The sequence below is a fragment of the Chrysemys picta genome, chromosome 6, assembly GCF_011386835.1.
Source record: "Chrysemys picta bellii isolate R12L10 chromosome 6, ASM1138683v2, whole genome shotgun sequence".
Lineage (NCBI taxonomy): Eukaryota > Metazoa > Chordata > Testudines > Emydidae > Chrysemys > Chrysemys picta.
In genome coordinates, this window is record NC_088796.1 from 85,058,631 (window position 1) to 85,080,695 (window position 22,065).

Sequence of the window (22,065 nt, forward strand, 5' to 3'; positions counted from 1 at the left end):
GCCTGCTAATTAAAAGGACCTTAGCAAAAATTCCCCCAGACAAAACGTGGTTAACTTGTAGTTCAGGGTGCTTAATGCCATTCAGAACAAGGCATTACACACACAATTACAAACTATGGAGACCCCAAACTAAGGTTACATATGCAATTATGAAGGTAGCCTTTAGTCCCAATTTTTTCTCTTTCTCACACACACATACCCTACCCACTCTTCACCCAGACACACCTTAATTCTGGTGCTGTAACAAAACACTCCCAACAACTACTAAAGCGTACAACCATGTCTAGACTAGAGATTTACCCAAATTAAAATATTTTGCTACTAGCCACTGAGATAGCTGCATTGGGGCAGGTCCGAATTCAGACTGGCAAGTAGGGCTGGTTGAAATTTGGGGGAGGAAGTTTGTGTTTTTTTTTAAACAAATTGTTTTCATTTCATTCAAAAGTTTCCCATGATTTTCCCTGTTTTTTTTTTTCAGTGAAAACATTCAAAATGATCTGTTTTTAAATGAAACAGTAGTGGTAGTAAAAGTGAACAGGAGCAAGATTTCTCCCCACCTCCATCCTTTCAAACCAAAACATTCCATAACTAGGGGGAGGGGTTAATTCTATATTTTCTCTGTTAAAAAAAATAAGAGGACAATGAAAAATTGATGTTCTCTAAAACCTCTGTTGCCCTTGGGGATGTCACTATGGTGGGGGGTCCAGTAGAGAGAAAGTACAGCCTACCAAGTTGTCTTTTTGCCCTGAGCTCTGCAGGACGGTTTGGGGTGAGGATAAACAATACAGATATTTAAATTATTCAACACCCCCCGCCCCCAAGCTGAACCTTTCTTTCTAATAAGACACCAGAGTGTTCCCTGTTCTTTTTACTTTATCAGAGCATATTTGTTTTTAACCGAAGTGATTCAGATAACTGTGTATCTACTGTTTAATATAAATTGTCAGTGTACTGTATCTGAGACTTGTGGTTAAATCTTATTGTTTTGCTTTCCCTTTCTTGATTGCCAAATTCTCCATTTTCATACAGGTCTGCCACTCTAATATGGGATAATATCAGCCTCCCGAAAGATTACACATCAGTGAAAGATGAATGGAAGAAATTGTTCCTTAAAAAATTACAGGATGACTGCAGAAATGCTCATTGTAAAATATTACACTGTTCACCTTCTGTCTGCTCTTGTCAGTGATTTAGGTAGTTTCTTCTGTGTAATCCCTGGAAGGATGGCTTGAGTGCTTTAGTTCATTGGTCAATATTCTGAAATCTAAAGAGGCATCGTGATCTCTCTGTTTGTTGAAGTTTATTTTCATTTAGCTGATGGATCTATAGAGTAACAGGGGAAAGAATAGTCGCAGCACCAAGTATGGTTACCATTACACTTCAGACAGATGGGTCTGTCATAAGTATATCAGTGGATAGAGCATTGGACTGCAACTCAAGAAACCTGGGTTCTGTCTCCAACTCTGCCACTTGTCTGCTGAGTGACCTTGGGCAAGTCACTTCCTGACTCTGGGCCTCAGTTTTCCCATCTGTAAAACAGGAGTAATGAAGGTGGTCTCCTTCGTAAAGTGCTTTGATATCTACTGATGAAAAGCGCTATTTAAGAGCTAAGTATTATTATTTAGTATTATTATCTCCTCTTTCTATACATTTCAATTAAATATCTTAGAATCACTAATATTAATTTATCTAGAATAAAGAGTTAACGGTGTTACCATGACCTTGAAATGGTCCAACAACCAGTTTTAAACAAGGATCAGGGGTTGGTAAACAGAGACATTAGCTTGCTTAGTAACACGGCAAACACACTATAAAATTCATGCCAAAGATTAGTAATTTATTGATTGAAACACACACAAGGAAAAGAATCAAAATGAGCATTGAAACTGAAATTGATTGTTTATGCAAAAGAAACTTAATCATAAGCTGTCAAAGTCCTGTATTGGAGACAGTGCATATTGGTTAATGTCTCTTATTTAGTCAGGAAGTCCTTCTTAGTGGGGAAGAAATGGTTAGTTTTGTTGTTTAACTTTGAATCAGGAATGATAGCTACTTTATTGCTTTAGACAAAACAGACAGAAACAGAAGAGAGGATAGGAAAGATGAGGGAAACATGGCTTTGCTAATGTTCTCAGGATACAGGGTGGCTAATCAGTTATAGATGGATGCTTTCATCTGGCAGGTTAGCTACAGTCAGGGACATCATCTGGTTGGTCCAGTCATGTCTCTCTCCTTCACAGGTCCTTTTTAGGCCAAGCAGAGCTGCATGGGCCATCTCATCTTGCTATGCTGTTGCCATGCATTGAAGTTGATTTCCGGATTAGTTGAAAAGCAGAGAGAGAGAGAAAGAATAGGGGGAGGAGGCAGAGCAGAAAGGAGCACACAAGGGAGGGGAAGACAGAGTAGGATGTCACATATATCCAGTTGGGCTCCTTGCTGGTACAGCAATGATTGTCAAGTGTCTCCACTCGAGTACCAAGGTCTGGTGTTATGGCAACAATCCTTCCTTTGCCGCCACAGTGATGGTCAAAGGTTATTTTTCCCCAAGTCTCTCCTAAAGGCCCCATGTTGGACAACCAAAGGAGCTATTTCATTCCTATGGACCCCAAATCAGAATTCAACACACACATATATATATATATATATATATATTATTCTAATACATTTATCAAAGTATTAATTAAATGTTAACTTGAGACCATGGGCAGAGACATTATGTAACCTTTTAACCATTGGCTACTGTGCTATCTTGTCTTGCTGCTAGACCTATCCGGGGGTGTGGAACTGCCTACCCCTTCACTTTCCCCCGCCCATAGAAAATCCATATATCCCATTGCAATCAACTGATTGATAGTGTCTCTGAGCCTAATAAGCAAGATGACACTCCGTCAGCGCTGTACGTAATAAACTCCTATGCTTGACTTCTACACGGTGTGGATTTATGTTCCTTTACCTCAAAAAGGCAATGGGTGGATGTGCATGCACCCCTGCATTCACACCCTAATCACTATTGTAATAATCTTTGTACAAGGTATGAGTCCCCTGTAGGATGTAACACATGTTCCAAAACCTACAGCCGTGGCCAAGCAGACATCACCAGACAGATCTGCCCTAAACAAAGCAATGTGTGCTTGCCTTAATTTGCATTAAACAGTAAACATCAAGCAGGAAAGGAAAACAAAGAAAGCTCAAACAGGTGAAAAAAGCCAGCAGGGAACATCTTTCCACATACACTCTTTGGCTCCTGGTACTCAGTTGGAAGAGGGGTCTGGAACTATTAAAAAACAGTGGCAAACACCTCAAGATACCACCCCTTTCGTTCTCTCCCTGCCCACCACATTTTCTGCACCTGAGAAGACAAAAGCAAAGAGTTTGGTCAGTAACTTTGTTGGAAGTATGTGGTGAGAAATTGTGCTTGAATCTAATATAGTTTTTTTAGGTTAGGCACTAGTAAGTGTTTTGTCTTTATTTTTCTTGTAACCATTTCTGACTTTTATGTCTCATTGCTTTTACTCACTTAAACTTTATCTCTTTGTAGTTATTACACTTGTTTTATTGTTTTATCTAATCCAGTATGTTTAAGTTAAGTGTCTGGGTAACCCCATTTAAGATAATAAACTGGTATATTATCCCCTTAAAGTAATAACAGACTTAATATATTTGTACTCTCCAGGAGAAGGCGGGGCAGTACAGGACATACATTTCTGAGGGAAAATCCAGGACTGGGGTTGTATTGAGGTCACCATGCAAGATAGAGAAGGCTGGTGAGATCCAGGGTATAACTGGCAGTCTGCAGTTACACAGACGCTCAGGGTGTGGCTTGCATGCTGGCAGGCTGTTTGTGAGTCGCCGAGATGGGAGCTACTCAGCAAAGCATTGAAAGGCACCCAAGGTTGCAGGACAGGGGTGTGGACTGTACCCCAATATGTCACTATGGAATAATCATTCTTTCATTATTTTGTCCATCAATTAGGCCCTATTTCTGACACACCAATTTTGGTTCTGTGATTTCCTATCCTTTACTCCTCTTGTTTACCAGTCATAATCTTAACACAGTCCTTGAGTGATATCACTAGACCCTTTCTCTTTTGACATGGTCTCCCACATTATTCTTGCTAGCAAGTTAAAGAAATATGGGCTGGATGAATGGACTATAAGGTGGATAGAAAGCTGGCTAGATCTTCGGGCTCAACGGGTAGTGATTAATGGGTCCATGTGTAGTTGGCAGCTGGTATCAAGCGGAGTGCCCCAAGGGTCGGTCCTGGGGCCGGTTTTGTTCAATATCTTCATTAATGATCTGGAGGATGGCGTGAACTGCACTCTCAGCAAGTTGCAGATTACACTAAACTGGGAGGAGTGGTAGATATGCTGGAGGGTAGGGATAGGATACAGAGGGACCTAGACAAATTAGAGGATTGATCCAAAAGAAACCTGATGAGGTTCAACAAGGACAAGTGCAGAGTCCTGCACTTAGGAAGGAAGAATCTGTTACAGACTAGGAACCAAATGGCTAGGAAGCAGTTCTGCAGAAAAGGACCTAGGGGTTACAGTGGACGAGAAGCTGCATATGAGTCAGCATATAGCCCTTGTTGCCAAGAAGGCTAACGGCATTTTGGGCTGTATAAGTAAGGGCATTGCCAGCAGATCAAGGGACATGATCATTCCCCTCTATTCGACATTGTTGAGGCCTCATCTGGAGTACTGTGTCCAGTTTTGAGCCCCACACTACAAGGAGGATGTGAAAAAATTGCAAAGAGTCCAGCGGAGGGCAACAAAAATTATTAGGGGGCTGGAGCACATGATTTATGAGGAGAGGCTGAGGGAACTGGGATTGTTTAGTCTGCAGAAGAGAAGAATGAGGGGGGTTTTGATAGCTGCTTTCAACTACCTGAAAGGGGGTTCCAAAGAGGATGGATCTAGACTGTTCTCAGTGGTAGAAGAAGACAGAACAAGGTGTAATGGTCTCAAGTTGCAGTGGGGGAGGTTTAGGTTGGATATTAGGAAAAACTTTTTCACTAGGAGGGTGGTGAAGCACTGGAATGGGTTACCTAGGGAGGTGGTGGAATCTCCTTCCTTAGAGGTTTTTAAGGTCAGGCTTGACAAAGCCCTGGCTGGGATGATTTACTTGGGGATTGGTCCTGCTTTGAGCAGGGGGTTGGACTAGATGACCTCCCTTCCTACCCTGATATTCTATGATTCTTTCAGTCTACTGTCTCCTTACATCTTTTCTTAAACAGTTTTATATAACAGGTCATTATAAGAATGCATGAACTTTTATCCACTTTTCACCAGCTAGGCTAACAGTTGAAGTACAGCTGCTAGGCCTCAGTTATTATAACACACTTTGTTAGTTCTAGTGAAGGAGTAAAACATTTTTATCTGCTGATTTACTCCCCTTTTGTATTTTGTTGCTATTAACCCACATAAGTGAAGGATGGTAGAATCTGAAAGAGAAACTGATATGAAAATATGTTTTTTGGTAGGTAAACCTCACCCTCTTGTGCAAGGATTTATCCTTTTTTGCCTCCAAACATAAGTCAGAACTTGAGCTTGTAGAATGGTTAAAAAAAATTGGTAATAAAAGCCCAGAGTTTGGCTATAATTAACAAGGACCTATTCATAATTTGTGAAATGTGAAGTTTGCCAAGAGGACATTAACTCTTTTTATAAAAGCATGTGCTTTGCATTCAAACTGTGTTTCCATATGCAGAGAAGTTCTTTTTTTGTTTGTTTTTAATTTTTTGAAAAAGATGGGCTCAGAGAAATGCTTTGCTTTTTTTAAAAATCCCAGTAAAATATTATTTTATTGATACCTGTTTTACCAGCCTTCAGATTTTTTTTAAAATAAATTCTTAATACATTGGCATTATCGGCAAAATATTGTAAGACTTTTTGATTGAGGGAAGGTAGTGAAATGTTTGACCTTTTTCTTTTTTATAATCTGTAGATTTATTAAAAATAATTAGACCACAACGTTATGTGAAAAACTATAATGTCTTGTCTTATTTATTTGTATTGGGGTAGTGCCGAGGGGCTCCAGTCATGGATCAGGATCTGGTGTTAGACGCTTCATAAACATGGAACAAAAAGATGGCCCCTGCCCCCACAAGCTTACAATCTGAGTGTAAGATGAAACACAATAGGTGGAGACATAACATAGGGAGCACAAAGAAACCATGAGACAATAGTAGTCAGCATGATAAGCAGCCGCTGTAACACATCAGCTGCCTAACCCCTGTCATTGGTTGAGCAATTAAATACAAGAAAGAAATGTCCCGATGGTTAAAAGAAAATTGCAGAGGAACTGAGCTGGAGAATAGGTTCTCCTTAGCTGAATCCATTCTTGACCTTACAAAAAATTCAGGCTCGATATATGGGCTGAGGTTTCCAGCTGATTCTCATTTTGTAAGAACTAGTTCACGCATCTTATTATTACGTTGGCATGTCTTCATACCTCTTCATTTAAAGAGAGACAGACAGTGATATAACAGACAGTTCACAGAAAACTTACTGGACAGGCAAAGACAGTACTGTTTTTCCTTCCATTTATCTATTTCTTATCATCAAAGCTCATGCTTATTATAACACATACATAAATTAGGGCTAGGTTGTGCCTGGCCCAGCACAGGTGTATAAGAGATGAGAGAGAAGAAAGACGTCTTTGCTTCCTGCTCCTTGAACTTCTGTGGGCTCAGTGAAATCCCAGTCCTTGTGCTCAGAGTAAGATGGCTCCAGCTAGTTAGTATTGTGCCAGTCTCCCCCAAGAGAATAGGGAAAGGAGGGAATCCTAATTTTGTCTCCCACTCTTCACTGGCCAATTGACCTGATACCACCAGGGCAAGAGTAGAGTCCACACTGCATCTGCTCCAAGGGGATAGCAGTGCTCCTAAGTTCTGAGATGCATTGCACCCATAATAGGTACATGCCTCTTGGAGGCCAGGATAGTGTCCCTCCACGTTGTTCCTTACAGAAGGCAACAGCATGAAGCCAAATTCTAGCCATAAATAGACAATTAGTTCTTCAACAGTCTACAACAGCTGTTAAAAAAAATCCAGGCTTCATGCTAATGGACTGGCACAATATAATTTAAAAAAAACCCAAGTTTTATTTTAGACTTTGTGTGTTGTTTGTCTGTCTTATCTATTTAAAGTGTAAGAGCAGGGACTGCCTCTTATACTAGTACATATTTGTACAATGCCTTATACAATGGGATCCCGAAAATGGCTGTAATACAAATGATAAATAATTCAGTTAGTATGCACAGTGCCAGAGTCTTCCTCAATGACGTTTAAAAGGAAAAAGCACTTGACTGTACTGTGCCAGACAACTCAAAGACCTCTGCCCATTAACAACAGAACATAATAATAAGTAATAAAATAAATAGCTGCTGGTAAAGAATGGCTCTAATCTCCATTAGGTACCTGTGATAAAAAAGAAAGTTGGGCAACTCCTCTAAAACATCAATTCTTACCTGGAAGGCAGGTCTCCTGGGGGAGGGAGAGGTGCTCTGATCTCTTTAAGGGGAGGTGTGAACACAATCAGAAGCAAAGAGGGGTTAAAAATAGACTTTCTTCCCTGCTTAAACATTTTCACTTGAACCTCATCAGCTGTGGGACTGGGTATTGTCCACTGAATGTTCTGTTGCATCCAAACACTTCACAAATAGAAAAAGAACAATTCAGCCATCTCAAAAGGTGATATTTATTAAAAATAGCATTAGAAAACTTCTGGTCATTGATCAAATTAATCCAAACACAATAATGATAACACCATCTGAGAGCTCCAAAGTGGGATTTATGAATTCTAGCTGTCTTTTCTGGTGTCTGCTTTTATAGGTACATTTTAATATGGGGGAACTATTCTTTTTTACATGACACTTTTGTATCTGAAATGTTTTAATCAAATATTTTTTGCCCGTCCCAACCCTCCCTCCCATTCCCTTTTCCCTTTTCATGCTTTAGGAAGGTAATAAATAATGAATCTAGAATAACATGCATGAAGGAATCATAGAATCATGCAAATCTAGGTCTGGAAGGGACCTCGAGGTCACCTTTTTCAGCCTCCTGCACTGAGGCAAGAACAGGTACACCTAGACCATCCCTGACAGATTTTTGTCTTACCTGCACTTTAATACCTCCAATGACAGGGATTCCACAATCTGCCTTGGAAGCCTATTCCAGTGCTTCATTATCCTCATAGTTAGAAAGTTTTTCCTAATAGCCCCCCTAAATCTCCCTTGCTGCAGATTAAGCCCATTACTTCTTGTCCTACCTTCAGTGGATATAAAGAACAATTGATCACTGTCCTTATAACAGCCCTTTACATATTTGAAGAGTGTTATCAGATGTCCCCTCAGTCTTCTTTTCTCAAGACTAAACAGGCCATTTTATTAACCTTTCCTCATAGGTCAGATTTGCTAAACTTTTTATCACCTTTTGTTCTCCAGTTAGTCCACATCTTTCTTAAAGTGTGACACCCAAAACTGGAAACTATGCATGCTGAGAACTCACCAGTGCTGAGTAAAGCATGACAATTACCTCAAGTAGCTTGCATATGACACTCCTGTTAATACGGCCCAGAATACTAGCCTTTTTCACAGCTGCATCACATTGTTGACTCGTATTCAATTTATCATCCTGTATAGCCTCAGATCTTTTTCTGCAGTACTACCGCTTAGCTAGTTATTCCCAGTTTTGTCATTGTGCATTTGCTTTTTCCTTCCTAAGTATAGTGCTTTGAAGTTGTCTTAATTGAATTTCATTTCTTGATTTCAGACAAATTCCCCAATTTATCAAGGTCCTTTCAATTCTGATTCTGACCTCTAAAATCCTTGCAACTCCTCCAAGTTTGGTGTTATCTGCAAATTTTCTAAGAATATTCTCCACCCCGTTATCCAAGTCATTAATGGAAATATTGACTAGTACTGGACCCAGAACAGATCACTGGGAGACCTCACTAGCTCTCCATTTAGGATCAAACCCTTGACAACTATTCACTGATTAAGTTTTTGTTTTAACCAGCTGTGCACCCACTCTGAGGTGGTAATCTGCCCCCTTACAATGGTGCCTCCCCCTACAGGTGGCCTTGCTCTTTAAGATTTTGAAGATGTAAAAGGACCTAGGAGATATTGATTGAGAGGCAGTGGTCCTGAGAATAAGTGGTGCTTAGGAGGAAATCTCATCACTGTATCTTTAAGGGCTTGGGGTCAGGAGCCTTGAAGAGAAGGCAGGACAAGGCTCCTCTCTCACTCAGCCAATTGGGAATGAGCTGGGAGAAGGGGACCAGCATAAATGCTGCCTCCTCCTGTATAGCAGGGTAGCTGTTAGCTAGAGGAAGGTGGTCTGTTGAATCCTCTGAAAACTAATTGAAGAAAAGGGGCCAACAGAGGGAGAAAGTGGCTAATTTCCTACAAATGGTTAAATTATAGCCTTCCTGCACAGCTGGGGGCTCCTGATTTATAGGTAATAATTGCCTTAAGTATTCACCTCTAGGTGGTAATTCCTGTTTAAGAATAACAGAGAGACTGCAAGGTAACACAAAAGGGATGGGGAATAAGGCCCAGAGAGTGGGTTTATTTATTTGGGGATTTTGTTTGGACTTGTTACCTAAAAGGGGATTGAAATCAGGGTGACCAAATTAGAATTCTCTGTCTCTGTGAGAGACAAAAAAACACGGGGAGGAGGAAACTGATGTAGGCTCCATGGATCTTGAAAGGTGCAGTGGGGAAGGGGAGTGTTGATCATTCTAGAAGTGGCGATACATTTACAGGTTTTGCATTTGTTGTTCTGGTAGACTGGTGTTACTTGGAATTGGTGTATCGTGATCTGTAGGGAGCTTGTTTCTGAGGAGGAGAATTTCTCAACATAACCAATACTTGAGTGAGTTGCACAAAATCTGAGTGAAAATAGGTTTTAAAAACTGAATAGTAGCTTGTGTGTGTGTGTTAAACTGTAAAAATTAATAAAAACAAAAAACTGAAGGGTAGGTGTTAACAGCAGTGTTCTTTTCTAACCTGGTTTGAGTATCTAACATGATAAACAATTGAGTCCTAAGTGACTTAGTAAAATGACTGTGAAAAAAGAACCAGCTGCTCCTGTCCATGGGCCAAATACTTCACTTGATGACAGCATGCCGCTCTCTTTAAAGTCACATGTCAGAAGGAAGAATTGAATGCTCTGGGCATAAAATAGACTCCTTTTAAATGGGGATATTTTTTGTAATTTCTTCCTGTAGACTCTGTGTGTGTGTGTGATTTTTTTTTTTCTCTCCATCCCCACAATTCACTCTCCCCCCCCCCCCCCAAAAAAAGGGAAGAAGCCTGAAATAAATCAAAAATATATTCTGCCCCCTTTTTAGGCTCTTGAAACACCAAGGTCTAAGAAACCCTATATGTTAATTAATTGCATGGTTTAACAACCTAAAGAAATTACATCTAGTTGGCATGTTAATATAGACTCATAGACTTTAAGGTCAGAAGGGACCATCATGATCATCTGGTCTGACCCCCTGCATGCCGCAGGCCATAAAACCATCCCTACCCCTTCCCTGGACTCTGCTGTTGAAGTCCCCAATCCTGTGTTTTAGTGACTTCAATCGGCAGAGACCCTCCTGCTAGTGATCCCTGCCCCATGCTGCGGAGGAAGGCGAAAAACCTCCAGAGGCTCAGCCAATCTACCCTGGAGGAAAATTCCTTCCCGACCCCAAATATGACGATCAGTAAGACCCCGAGCATATAGGCAAGAGTCTCTAGCCTGACCCCTGTTAGCCATTAAACTATTTACCTACCATTGCTTGGTTTTCCTTGACTACTATGTTTTACCATTAAACCATTCCCTCCATAAACTTATCTAACTTAATCTTAAAGCCAGACAGGTCTGTCGCCCCCACCGTTTCCCTCGGAAGGCTGTTCCAATATTTCACCCCTCTGACGGTCAGAAACCTTCGTCTAATTTCAAGCCTGAACTTCCCCACGGCAGCTGCTCCTATGTAGGGAATATCAAAGAGGGGGGGGGGGGGGAGAGACTGAATTTGTGCTGTGGTGTTTGTTTGTTTTTTTTGTTTTTATGGCAAGGTCTGATTAATCAAACCTATTGGCAACAATGAACATTCTTTACTGGCAGAGGTGGGAATGGAATGGGAACTTTGGCTCCAGACAAAGAATTTGGTATAATAAGACTATATATAAGCAGAGGTGAAACTTTAATAGATTTTTAAAAACACCCTTGAAAACATTACAGAAGAATATAGAATCTCAGCTGGCCCTCAGTAAATCTGTATAAGTTAGTTGATTTAATTCACATTACCAAATGATCTGGCCCAGGAATGATAAATCAACTCTTTTTGGTCAACAGCATAGCATAGAATCTGTAATAATTGCTACCAAGACTATGCTTGTCCTTTGTGTTAGTGTGTATTTCTCAGAGTTTTCTCACAAGATGGCAGGATTACTTATCTTCTGTTTTTTTGTTTTTTTTTGTTTTCTTTTATGATCTCCCAGATGCAAATGTGAACACACCACATCACATGATTCAGATTTAAGCTTGTGATTATTCTGATCTTCAGCAAGCAGCCCTTTCCATTCTTAGGAAACAGCTTTATTTTCTTGAGCAGCAATCTTCAGCAGCAATGAGTGGGGCCTGTTGGAGCAAAAACCATTTTTTAAACATCAAAATCACTTCTAAAAACAAGAATTCATAGGTTTAATGTTCAAATCTCGTCTTCCAGCTCTGCTATCCAGCTGCTATCTCTAAAATAACCCTCCGTTGTTAAAAATTGGCAGTGACTCAAAATAATGCTCAGGGAAACAAATGCCTAATATAGCAAAACTCAAAGCACAATCACTTTGTAAAAAGATGTTTACACTTAAATAAGAATGTTCATGATACAGAGGAGTAACAAATTATACTTGTAAAATGTCTCATCAGGGTCCTAATTCAAAACCCATTAGGTCCAGTGGAAAGACTCCAAGGATATGTCTATCCTGAAATAAAAGATCTGTAGCATGGTCATGGCTGGCCCAGATCAGCTGACTTGGGCTATCAGGGCTATAAAACTACAATTTAGATGTTCCAGCTTGGATTCTGAGACCTCACAGGGTGTCAGATCCTGGGTTCCAGCCCAAGTCTGAGCACCTACCATGCAATTTCTAGCCCCTGATCCTCCATATCAGACTCTGGCCCTGTATTAGGATCTCTTTCTGAATCTATCCACAATTGTGTGTGTGTGTGTGATGAGGGAGGGGAAGGATAAGGTGTGGGAGGGAAGAAAATGAGGGGAATTTTTTTTACATAAAATGTTATCAGCACACTTAAACATTAATTCTTGTCTATCTCCTCTTAGCTCTAAAGGGAATTTTTTTTTTATATTTTTCTAAAGGAAAATATATCTCTAGAGAGGATGGGGTGGGAGGGAAAGACAGATGAAAATGTTTTAGTACAAGCTCTCAGTAAACAGCTTACCTTACTTTAAGTATCAGGCTTAGACTATGAGAAGGGGACAGAGGGAATTTATCAAGAAATCCTATTTTAAATTACAAATTGAACATTTCATATTTTGACTCCAAACATTGTTCTTCAGAATAACACTTGCCAGTGCCCTGCTTGGCTCTAATTTCTACTTGTTTCCAACTAAGATGAGTTTGTGGTGCAGTTTTGTGTGTGGTGTCTTCAAAAAACAAACCCCAAACTTGAACCAGTTAAGTTCAGCTGTGGAGAATTCCTCTTAAGTGTTCAAAATAACCTTGCGTGTTAGGATTTGGCAAACTTGCATCCAGCCCATGAGAACCAAATGTATAGGTTTGGTTTGCAAATGCTTTGCCTAACTGCATCTCATTTTATGCATCTCATTCTATTCTATTCTGTTCCTCTACTTATTTTAATCCAGAATAAATTCTAGGATCATAGAAATCACCATACCAGTTCAGACTGGTATCCTGGTCCACTATCCTGTCCCTACACTTACAGTAACAAATAATTTACAGAATTATTCTTATAATAGACAATCTTGTAATAACCTGCTCCTAGAAGTTTCACCATAACCCCCATCTGTTAGTAATTGACTTGTATCTAAAAGTTTGAAGACTTATACATATCCTTTGTCTATTTTTAGCCTATTCATTGCATTACACATGTTCATCAGTATATGCTTAGTTCTAAAATGGACTTTTTGTCATACAGAAAGTGGTCACAGATAAAATATAATTTAGACAGTGGGTTGTGTTTTTCTTTTCTTTGTGCTAAGAGAAGGGCGGGGGGAGGGAAATCAATAGAACAAGATGAAAAAAGGTGATATTTCCTACTGTGGGATAAAACTTGGATAAGCATAGAAATCTTGATAGGATTTTCATATGAATCAATCGTGCGCTTGCTCTGTCTCTCTCAATGATACAAATGCTGATTTAGGCTCTAAGCATGGTCTTGCGATTTCATACTGTTCAGCTTCTACTTTGCCTTCTCAAACTTTTTTGTAGAATATCTTTGTCCTGTATGAATACATCTCTCTAGAAATAAGAGAACATATATGCTTATGCTTAAACTTTTTTAAAAAATCTTTTAGTTTTAATTCAATTAAGACTGTTTACTTATCTGAGTTTATTTTTGACCTGAATAGTCATGAGGCTCCAGTAAATTTCATGTGCAATGTAACGAACTACTTCTTAGTGTATGCCAATGTTTTTTCCAAAGGAAAGAATGGATTGTATGTCTCGGTTTCCATCCTTCCTCATCTCTGATTAACGAATAGTCAATTACTGAGCAATTTAGTCAGTGGACAAATTTTATAAGTCAAAATATTGCTCCCACCATCATCAAAACACCATATATTAAGGCCTACCAGTTCTGAGTGGCAAAGAATAGATAACTATGTTGGACCACACTTTCAAAAGGAGAATCCTTCTACAGTGGGTGCCGTTTGAACCTGCAACAGCATTGCTTATGCACATTTTATATGTATAAATCTGTATACTTGTGCCTCTAAATACCAGGTTGCATGTAGAAATCAGGGATAGGGTATATGCTCTGACTTACATTTACCCTTTATTTTGTGGGCACCAAAATGCAGATGCAAGTGTGTGTGTGTATGGGGGGGGGGGTCCCCAGTAACCTGTTTTGCCTGCAAAGTTGGGTGCCAGCCATTTTGAAATTGTACCTCCTTGTTTACAACAGACTCCCAAGATGGATTGGGGATACCATGAAAAACAATTAAATATCAAGGCCCTAACATTGAAATAGCCTTCAAAATGCATTCACAGGAAAACTTTTTCTAATGTCATTTTTGTAATGATTCTCAAATACAACTGGACTATGGGGGGAACAATGGTTTAATTTCAACTTTTTATCTTTAAGAATCACCATATTTTTTATAACTTCCCATCTCTTTTTAATTATGAGTACCACAGAATAACATTGATTTATAACATTGAAATATTAAAATGAAGAATTCTTAATTGCCATATTTGTAATTATTTGTAATTATGATAGTGACAGAATGCAGATGAGGTAACACTTAGCCCATGTCCTTGCTGGCATAAGTGTGGTTATGCCAATTCTTTACATCACATTGGCAATCTGCTTAATGTTGCTGTTGACAGAACAAAGGTAAGAAAAAAGATACACAAACACAATGATAAATACAACTCATCTTTTTGGGAAGACCCAGGGCAGGGTACCACAAAAAACATGTCCCAAACAGCAAACCCAGCAGGGTTGGGTAATTGAAGCTTGTGCATGCTTAATGTGTGGCTTACCTAAAACCCCAAGGGTTGACTGTGCAAAAAGCAGATTGGACAAAGATTACTTAATCTGTAATGTAGAAATGTATAAAACCCTTAAGTGAACATGGGGTTAAACTGGAGAAACACTGGACTAGAAACTGAAGAATGGGATTGAAGGAACCAACCAAAGGATCAGAGAAGGGGATGACTATCATGACACTTCCTTGTGCTCCAGAATGTGGTAATTTGACCCTATTTAACAATTCTGTCTTGTCTGTTATTTGTCTGGCATAAATGTATGTCTACACACTAAGTGACCATTCTGTCTGAAACTATAAATAAAAGCAAAAATTGATTAAACCTAAATTGGGTGGATTATGACTCATTTTCCAACTTTGACCACAATGCTGGTAAAGGCAAAAACATTTAATTCTATAAATTGCACATACATTCAATGATATCAAACTGGAGTCTAAACTTGATAGAAACAGATTGTGGCCATATTGCATGCTCCACAAGGAGGCCTAAGGCCCCTTCTTACTCCCTTGTGCTAGCTACCCAAATTGCAAGTAACAGCATAGGGAGGAAAGCAGCTTCCACAGTGTTGCTGTATCCTCTCCCATGCAAATGTGCAGCCTATGCAAGCTAGGGTTACCATACGTCCGGATTTTCCCAGACCTGTCCGGCTTTTTGGGCCTCAAATCCCTGTCCAGGAAGAAATCCCAAAAAGCCGGATATGTCTGGGAAAATAGGGAGGGAGGGGCTGGCGGTGCTCTGCCGGGGGCTGGCACCCCAGGGCCCGAGCCAGGCGGGAGACGTCGGGGCCAAAGCCTCTTGGCCTGGGCTGGCCGGCCGCCAATGGGAGCCGCTTGGCCGGAGGGGCCGGACTAGGCCACGCCACGCCACGCCCCAGCTTACCTGCTGCCTCCCTGTTTCAGGCTTCCCACGAACATTTGATTCGTGGGAAGCAGGGGAGGGGGAGGAGCAGGGGGGCGGAGCATGCAGGGGAGGGGCAGAGTTGGGGCGAGGACTGTGAGGAAGTGGCGGAGTTGGGGCAGGGCCGGGGTCCCGTGGAGTGTCCCTTATTTTAATTTAAAAAAAAAATGGTAACCCTAAAATGTGCAGCATTGCAGAGGGATTGGACAGAGCCAAGGGTCTAGCACTCCAGTGTGCTAGCTTGTATAGCTGTCAGTTTGCCAGGGGAAGGACATGATGCAAGGTATTTCTTTGTTGGAATAGGGGGAACCCAGAAGGCACACTGATTCAGTCACAATCTGCTCCCTAGCCTGCTGCTCCAGGGGGAGAGCAACTATGTGCTGTCTCTTGCTTGGTGCTGGGAAAGTCTCACAATAGAGCCTTTAACCTTCCCTATTTACCAATAACTGCTTTAAATCTGTAAAGACAAATATTCCTCACTCTTTCTAGAACCTTTGTTTCCAAGCAAGAGGAACAATCAACACTGTACATAGTCAACATAATCAGTGACTAACTACCATTATATTGCAGTGACAACATTCAATCATGTACGCAGGTTGTCAGTCAACCAATAGTCTCTACCTTCTTACAGGTTGGATAAAGTTCTGCATCCAGCTCCCCTCTAATAGCAGAGCCCTGACTTGCCCTGGCAAAGGGCAAGCAGGCCACACCACTGTAGATCAGCCTCATTTAATTACTGCACCAAGTAGTAATGTGAAGTACAGGTGCATTGTTACTATAAAAGTAAGGTAATGGCCACTGATGGAAACTCTGGTCGTCATGTACTTATGGTGTTTGTTTCCCCCCCCCCCCCCATTACGTTTATTAAAGTCACTAATTGGCATAGGAAGAAAATACTATAACCTCTATTCTGCTTATTACTAGGCAAATCCAAGCAAGCAATGCCTACCACTAAGGTTAAGATTTTGTCATGGGGATTCTTAGAAAATCACAGGTAATAAATCACAGAAGCCTGAGCCCTCCAAGCTTGGGGTTGGAGCTGAAGCCCAACTGCCATGGGGGGGCTGACCGCCCCACCCCATGAGGCTGAAGCCAAAGCCTGAGTGGGGTTGAAGCCATGGGGGGGCTGTTCAAGTCAAAGAATCTGTGACTAAATCATATCCTTACCTACCACCAATAAAGATGTTTAAGAAGGGGTGTGTGTGTGTGTGTGTGTGTGTGGGTGTGTGTGTGTTTATATTAAAAAAAAAAAAAAATTAGGGACATTTCTTAGGGTCCTGATCCTCCTTCCTTTGAGGTCAGTGACTAAACGCCTATTGAGGTATGTGGGAATACAATTGGTCTCTTAGTCTCCCCTCTTATGAAGATCTTTAATCAAGTGAACTCTTTTTGGAAAATTGGTATTTAACTATCATTAGTCTAGGATACTCTTTCTATAATGAGTATTTTAAACAGATTCATCTCTTGCTCTAGAGAGAAACATCATAAGTAAATATATCCATTGCGGTCTCTGAATTCTGTATTTCATAAGACACACTATATTCTTAAGATATTGCTACTCCTTGCACTTACTAAAAATGTAACTTGTGAAATGTGACAGTTTTGAGATATATTTGTATTTCTTTTGAAATTGAATCTTGAACATACATTGAAGGAAAGAAAGAAGAAACAGACATTATAACTCTAAATTCTGGGCAAACCTCAAGAGCCAGCATTAATTAAAGAAGACGGAGTCACGGTGTCCTGGGATCTTCATATGTTTCATTATTACTTTAGCAGGCTCATTGGTAACAACTGTCAATTTAAATCTCCCTATTTTATGCAGTAGTAACAAAGACCCTACATGAGGGACTTCGAATCAGTTAGTCTAGCCTTATCTTTCTAAGTTCAGAGACTAGATACAGAATAAAGCTCTGTTCCTGCAAAGCTAAAATTTATTCATGAATCATGTCATACACATGTCAATATAATTGCTGCCTATTATAAAACTCCTCTTTTCAGTCAGGAAGCCAATTACTCTATATGTAAGAGAGAAGATTTAGATTTAATAATAAATGCATTGCACTTCTATAGAGTCTATCCACACATTTCAAAATACTCTAAGATACTAGAATACATTTTATTCACAGGAGGCAATTTATGCTCAATATTTCATAGTAATATAGTTTTCAAAACTAGACTAGTTCAGCTTTATAAAGAGCCTAGCTCCACAAGACTTAGAACCTTGCACTGATTTACACCAACTGACTCCATCACTGGAGTTTTTGGATCTATGATAGTTTACGGCAGTTGAGGATCTGACCTTTAGCTATTTAAGTGATCTGCTAATTCAAGACCAGGTAGTATTAACTCTTACTACATAGCCTCTGTGGCATATGTCCTAACCAGGGTCTGGGAGACCTTGGTAATACAGCTCCAATATAAGAAGGTGTTGGTATGCACTGGAGCAGGTATAGGAATATGGCCTACAGGTGCCTTTTCCCCTTCTGATTCAAATTAAGTCTTGCATCTCATTGCCTGGATACCACAGTGATGGACACTCCTAGAAATGGCCATGGGTGGCTAGGCAAACTTCTTGGCAAAAATCTACTGGGGTAAAAAAAAAAAGGAAATTGTTTGCCTTTATGAAACTGATCCAATGTTTGGAAGCAAAGCACCTTTATTAACTGGCACAGATGGATTATTGAGGAACTGCATCTGAGATTCTGCAGGTCCTCAAGTTTGTGCCTTCTGTATACTCTGTTCATATATGGTCTCCTAGCTTTGAATCAGGTTTTATGAACAACTAGGCAAGTCCAGATCCTGTTTGGGTAGTCTGCTGTTGACCACTCCCCTCCCAAGTTCTGAAGGGAAAAAAAGTTGCAGAACTCCTGTCAAGGCTGCTTAACTACCAGCTTAGATCTGGTCCGCTGCCACCATTCCCAAGTGGATTCCCTTCCCTGGGAAGCCTTGAGAAACTCTTCACCAACTCCTGGTGAATACAGATCCAACCCCCTTGGATCTAAAAACAAGGAGAAATTAACCATCCCCCCCTCCTTTCTTCCACCAACTCCTGGTGAATACAGATCCAACCCCCTTGGATCTAAAAACAAGGAGAAATTAACCATCCCCCCCCCTCCTTTCTTCCACCAACTCCTGGTGAATACAGATCCAACCCCCTTGGATCTAAAAACAAGGAAAAAATCAATCAGGTTCTTAAAAAGAAGACTTTTAATTAAAGAAAAAAGGTAAAAATCATCTCTGTAAAATCGGTATGGAAATAACTTTACAGGGTAATCAAACTTAAAGAGCTCAGAGGACGCCCCCTCTAGCCTCAGGTTCAAAGTACAGCAAACAGAGATAAACACTCTAGTAAAAGTTACATTTACAAGTTGAGAAAACAAAGGAAAAACTAACACGCCTTGCCTGGCTGTTTACTTACAAGTTTGAAATATGAGAGACTTGTTTAGAAAGATGTGGAGAACCTGGATTGATGTCTGGTCCTTCTCAGTCCCAAGAGCGAACGACTTCCCAAACAAAGAGCACAAACACAAGCCTTTCCCCCCAAAATTTGAAAGTATCTTGTCCCCTTATTGGTCCATTGGGTCAGATGCCAGCCAGGTTACCTGAGCTTCTTAACCCTTTACAGGGAAAAGGATTTTGGAGTCTCTGGCCAGGAGGGATTTTATAGTACTGTACACAGGACAGCTGTTACCCTCCCTTTATAGTTATGACACGCCCCCCAAATCACAGATAGCGTTGGACAGCCGGTTCCACACTGGCTGTGATTTCTTCCTGGAGCTCTAGGAGAAAACAGAGTTAATAAGACACATGCACCTTTACACATACTACTGATTATATAAAAACTAACAATATGTTCCACATTCCAAGAACAATTTTTAACCAGTTGATTCTGGGAAACTTTCCCGGGAGAGTGCATCAGCCACTTTGTTTCGAAGCCCCTGAAATGTGTTGTATTTCAAAATCAAAATCTTGGAGTGCCAAACTCCACCAAAGAAGTTTTTTGTTATTCCCCTTGGCAGTATGAAGCCACTGTAGCGCAGCATGGTCTGTTTGTAGTTGGAAACGCCGACCCCAAACGTATGGGCGTAGCTTTTCCAGCGTGTACACAATGGCGTAGCATTCCTTTTCGCTGATTGACCAGTGGCTTTCCCTCTCAGACAGTTTCTTGCTGAGAAACACGACGGGATGGAATTCTTGATCTGGTCCTTCCTGCATTAAAACTGCTCCCACACCCCGCTCGGACGCATCTGTGGTTACTAGGAACGGTTTGTCAAAGTCTGGGTCCCTTAGCACAGGGTCAGACATGAGTGTCGCCTTAAGCTGGTTAAAGGCCTTTTGACACTCATCAGTCCACTGAACTGCATTTGGCTGTTTCTTTCTGGTTAGGTCTGTCAGCGGGGCGGCGATTTGGCTGTAGTGTGGTACAAATCGCCTATAATATCCGGCCAAGCCTAAGAAGGAGTGGACCTGTTTCTTTGACTTTGGAACCGGCCACTTTTGGATAGCATCCACTTTGGCCTGTAGGGGATTTATAGTTCCTTGACCCACCTGGTGCTCCAGGTAAGTCACTCTGTTTTGGCCTTTTTAGCCTTAACAGTTAGTCCTGCCTGTCGGATGCGCTCGAAGACTTTTTCCAGGTGCTCCAGGTGTTCTGTCCATGAATCAGAAAAAATGGCCACATCATCGAGGTAGGCAACTGCAGATTCTCCCAATCCCACTAGGAGACCATCTACAAGTCTTTGGAAGGTGGCGGGTGCATTTCGCAACCTGAAAGGGAGTACATTGAATTCATACACCCCTGCCTGGGTGACGAAGGCTGACCTTTCCTTAGCAGGTTCATCTAGTGGTACTTGCTAGTACCCTTTGGTTAAGTCTAAAGTAGAGATGAATTGGACATGTCCCAATTTCTTCAATAGCTCATCTGTGCATAGCATTGGATAGTTGTCAGGACGAGTTACAGCATTTAGCTTACGGTAGTCCACACAAAAGCGTATTTCCCCATCTGGTTTGGGAACTAGAACCACTGGAGATGCCCATGCACTATTAGAGGGGCGGATTATACCCATCTGTAGCATGTCCTGGATCTCCCTTTGTATAGCAGTTTGGGCATGAGGTGACTCCCAGTAGGGTGGGGTTCTAATTGGGTGAGCATTACCTGTGTCAATGGAGTGATATGCCCGTTCGGTCCGTCCTGGAGTGGCTGAGAAAATTGGTGCAAAGCTTGTGCACAGCTCCTTGATCTGCTGTCGCTGCAGACGTCCAAGGGTCGTGGAGAGGTTCACCTCTTCCATGCCACCATCCCTTTTTCCTTTGTAGTAGACACCTTCAGGCCACTCCGCGTCATCTGTTTCCTGGGCTGTAAACTGGCAAACGTTTAATTCTCTGGAATAAAAGGGCTTAAGAGAATTAATATGGTATACCTTAGGCTTTATGTTGGAGGTGGGGGAGGGTATGGGATAGTTAACAGCTCCTAGGCGCTCCTGGACTGTGAATGGTCCTTCCCACGATGCTTCCATTTTATGGGCCTGGAGCGCCTCTAAGACCATGAGTTGGTCTCCTACTTTGAAGGACCGTTCTCTGGAATGTTTATCATACCAGGCCTTTTGCTCTTCCTGAGCATCCTTTAGGTTTTCTTTAGCAAGGGCTAAAGAGTGTCAGAGGGTGCTTTGTAGGTTGCTTACGAAGTTTAGAATGTTAGTTCCTGGAGAAGGCGTAAACCCCTCCCATTGCTGCTTCACCAACTGTAATGGCTCCTTAACCTCGCGGCCATACACAAGTTCAAATGGTGAAAACCCTAAACTGGGATATGGTACAGCCCTGTAGGCAAAAAGCAACTGCTGCAACACTAGGTCCCCATCATTGGAGTGTTCATTTACGAATTTATGTATCACGGCCCCCAAAGTTCCATTAAACCTCTCCACCAGGCCATTGGTTTGATGGTGATAAGGAGTGGCAACGAAGTGATTCACCCCATGAGCTTCCCACAGGCTTTTCATGGTCCCTGCCAGGAAATTAGTTCCCGAATATGTAAAGATGTCGGAGGGCCAACCTACCCTGGCAAAAATGTCTGCTAATGCCTGGCACACACTTTTAGCCCTGGTGTTGCTTAAGGGTACTGCTTCCGTCCATCAGGTAGCAAAATCCATGAAAGTCAGTATGTACTGCTTTTCTCTGGGTGTCTTCTTTGGGAAAGGACCCAAAATATCCACAGCTACTCACTGAAATGGGACTTCAATTATGGGTAGTGGCTGGAGAGGGGCTTTAACCTGGTCTTGGAGCTTTCCCACTCATTGGCACACCTCACAAGACCGGACATAATTAGCAACGTCCTTGCCCATTCCCTCCCAGTGGAAGGACTTCCCCAACCGGTCTTTGGTTCTGTTCACCCCAGAATGGCCACTGGGATGATCATGGGC